The 4,043-nt window shown below is 39.7% G+C and overlaps 1 pseudogene across 1 annotated transcript; it reads left to right on the top strand.

Moving 5' to 3' along the window:
- The first annotated feature begins 2,764 nt into the window (after positions 1-2,764).
- LOC309805413 (tetratricopeptide repeat protein 9C-like) lies at positions 2,765-3,300 on the top strand (annotated as a pseudogene). Its single transcript has one exon. The product of its transcript is annotated as a tetratricopeptide repeat protein 9C-like (transcript).
- Positions 3,301-4,043: the final 743 nt, after the last annotated feature.

The raw sequence follows: 4,043 nt of genomic DNA, 5'->3' as shown, positions 1-4,043 counted from the left end.
GGAAACAGTATGGAAGTTCCTCAAAAAATTAAAAATAGAAGTACCATATGATACAGCAATTCCAGTTCTGGGTATTTATCAGAAAACAAAACCCCTAATTTGAAAAGATATCTGCACCCTTATGTTTGTTGAGGTATTATTTATAATAGCCAAGATATGGAAGCAATATCCATCAATAGATGAATAGATAAAGATGTGGTATGTGGTATATATAAATAAATAAATAAATAAATAAATAAATAAATAAATAAATATATATATATACACACACACACACACACGATAGAATAGTAATCAGCCATAAAAAGAATCAAATCTTGCCATTTGTGACAACATTGATGGATGTAGAGGCTTTGCTATGGTATTATTATACTTAGTGAAATAAGTCAGACAGAGAAAAACAAACACTGTATGTTTTCACTTATATGTGGAATCTAAAAAACAAAAGAAACATACAAAACAAAGCAAAGAAAGACTCTAGATACAGAGAACAAACTGGTGTTCACCAGAGGGGAGTGAGTGGGGTGTTGGGCAAATCCATGAGGGGATTAAGAGGTACAAACTTCCAGTTATAAAATAAATAAGTTAACAGAGATGTAATATAAAGCATAGGGAATACAGTCAAAAACATCACATTAACTTTGTGTGGTGACAGAGAGTTAGTAGACCTATCATGGTGATCAATTCACAATGTATATAAATCACTCTGTTGTACACCTGAAACTGATACATTGTTTGTCAACTATATTTCAATTTGAAAAGTCAAACTGGGACTTCCCAGTGTCACAGTGGTTAAGAATCCACCTGCCAACGCAGGGGACACGGGTTTGAGCCCTGGTCCGGGAAGATCTCACATGCTGCGGAGCAACTAAACCCGTGCGCCACAACTACTGAGCCTGAGCTCTAGAGCCTGTGAGCCAAAACTACTGAGCCCACGTGCCAAAACTACTGAAGCCCACATGCCTAGAGCCTGTGCTCTGCAACAAGAGAAGCCACCGCAATGAGAAGCCCACACACCGCAATGAAGAGTAGCCCCCGCTCACCACAACTAGAGAAAGCCCGCATGCAACAACGAAGACCCAACACAACCAAAAATAAACAAATAAGTAAAATTGATTCTAAATAAATAAAAAGTCAAACTGAATAAAGTGCCTGGGGCAGAATTTAGTCTCCAGATTGATTAATGACTATCCTGAAATATAAGCTTTAAATCTTGCTAAGTTTATTATTAACCATTCCAGACACTCAAACATTTAATCTGTAGAGAAAAAACCTTAATTCTTTGTTCTTGGGCAGGAACCTTTATCCAAGGTGTTCCACAGAGTGTTGGCTTTGGGATAAGCTGCCCAGGTTCAAATCTAAGCTTTTCATTTATTAGCAAAAGACATTGAACAAGTTACTTCATATTTCTCTGCCACAGTTTCTTCATCTGTAATATAGGGATAATAGTACTTAACCCACAGGGTTGTTGGGGGAATAAATGAATAAATAAATGTCGTATCTCCTCTAATGCTTTATACAGTGTGACAATAACTGAAGGAAGACTAAAAGTAGAGTCAGAATTTCAAGGGTCTAATCTAAACTCTGTTCCCAACTACCTGTGTGACCTTGAACAACTGAGCATGATTATACAATTGGAGGGACTGAATTAAATAATCTCTGAAGCACCCTCCAAAATTAACATTCTATAGTTATGAGTATGTTTTCTACAAACGCTTGCTTTAGGTGGGGCCTCAAAATAGAGTGGGAAGAAAGCATAATAGAAAAAAAGAGAAATATAAGGTGAAACAAAAAGAAGAAAAAGTTATTAGGAAAGGAGTACAATGAGAAATAGAAGGCAAGTATATGCAGGTTCAGTCAGACAACTGATTGGTATTTTCTATTTTTAAAAGACATTGGTTATACATACAATGGAATATTACTCAGCCATAAAAAGAAACAAAATTGAGTTATTTGTAATGAGGTGGATGGACCTAGAGTCTGTCATACAGAGTGAAATAAGTCAGAAAGAGAAAAACAAATACTGTATGCTAACACATATATATGGAATCTAAGAAAAAAAAAAAAAGGTCATGAAGAGCCTAGGGGCAAGATGGGAATAAAGACACAGACGTACTAGAGAATGGACTTGAGGATATGGGGAGGGGGAAGGGTAAGCTGGGACAAAGCGAGAGAGTGGCATGGGCATATATACACTACCAAGTGTAAAATAGATAGCTAGTGGGAAGCAGCCACATAGCACAGGAAGATCAGCTCTGTGCTTTGTGACCACCTAGAGGGGTGAGATAGGGAGGGTGGGAGGGAGATGCAAGAGGGAAGAGAGATGGGGACATATGTATATGTATAACTGATTCACTTTGTTATAAAGCAGAAACTAACACACCATTGTAAAGCAATTATACTCCAATAAAGATGTTAAACCCCCCCCCCCCAAAAAAAAACCAAACATTGGTTGAATTTTGTAGTATGGCCTTCACTTTTTCATGGAGTCTCCTCACACTGGAGTCGCCACTTTAGGAAATCAATTAATCTCTGGCTTTACTCCTCCCACGTCCTCTCCCTGATCAATCCCCTGCACGTCTAGAGATTGAAAAATAACTGCAGAGAAGAAAGGAAGGGGCTGTAGTAGAATCAAGGAAACCTCATTCCCTGAGAGGCCTCCTGGAGAAGGAGAATTTCCTGACTGTTTAAGTGGGCTAACAAAATTGGTTATTTCGCTCCTATCCCCAGAGCTCTGGTTGCTCTTTCACTTCCCACTTCCTCAAGAGCACTGGGTGACAAAGTTATGGAGAAGCACCTGCAGGAGGCCCAGCTGTACAAGGAGGAAGGGAACCAGTGTTACCGGGAAGGGAAGTGCCGAGATGCTGTGCGTGGGTACCATCAAGCTCTGAAGCAGCTGCGGGTCTGGATCCAAGTCTGCCCTCCCCGATACCTAATCTGGGACCTCAGGGCCCGGCCCTCACACCTGAACAGGAAAACGTACTGCACACCACCCAGACAGACTGCTACAACAACTTAGCTGCCTGTCTTCTTCAGATGGAGCCAGTAAACTATGAACGGGTGAAATAATACAGTCAGAAGGTCCTGGAACGAGAGCCTGATAATGCCAAGGCCCTGTATCGGGCTGGGGTGACCTCTTTCCACCTGCAGGACTATGACCAGGCTCGGCACTACCTCATGGCTGCTGTCAATAGGCAGCCAAAAGATGCCAGTGTCCGGCGGTACCTTCAGCTAATGCAGTCAGAACTCAGCAGCTACCATCGGAAAGAGAAGCAGCTCTACCTGGGCATGTTTGCTTAACAAAGAAGAAAGATACCTCTCCACTGGAACTTAGGTGAACCATTAAAGACCCACCAAAGGGAAACCTGAGCCTCAGCAAGAGAAATTAACCCCATACCTCTGACAGAGGTGAACTTCTATTTTGTTTCTAGTTCTGCACAAACTCTTTATTGCTTACATAGCCTGTGTCTGTTTTTGTTTCTCCATCTATGTATTTATATGGCTTTTAATATGTGGTATTATTAGGGACATTTGCCTTGAGAAATACAACCAGAAAATATTCATCAGTCATGGGTGGAATTAATCATATCTTTGGCACAGATTTTAATGATAGATGTTGGTAGATGTAGTCATTTACAAAGGAGAAGGCTAGCAGAGGATGAAGTAATAAGGAAGGAAGAAAGGAGTTTCTTCCTTCGTTTCCTCAGATGCCCAAAGCCAAAGTTATACAGGCCACAAACTGGCAAATATATATACTATGAAACTAGACAATTATAAATTGGACCCACATGGCTCAGAATGAAAGATTTGAAATTAACCATCTTGATTAAAATAATTCCTTTTTCTTAATGTTCCACATACATTCAGATTCTTTTTCCCCCACAAAAGTATCTAGTTCCTCTTGGTAATTTCTAGTCCTTGCTATTGTTCACACTCAGATCATTAACTTAGTATACTTATTTATTTATTTTTATTAAACCCTTCTGTCTTAAAACCCCTGGAGTCAAGCATTTAAGCATATATTCTGTAATCTTTTAAAAGCC

This window comes from Mesoplodon mirus (genome assembly GCF_964341445.2).
Source record: "Mesoplodon mirus genome assembly, chromosome: 5".
NCBI lineage: Eukaryota > Metazoa > Chordata > Mammalia > Artiodactyla > Ziphiidae > Mesoplodon > Mesoplodon mirus.
Note: the sequence above shows the minus strand (reverse complement) of the source record. Positions and strands in the feature narration are given on the sequence as shown.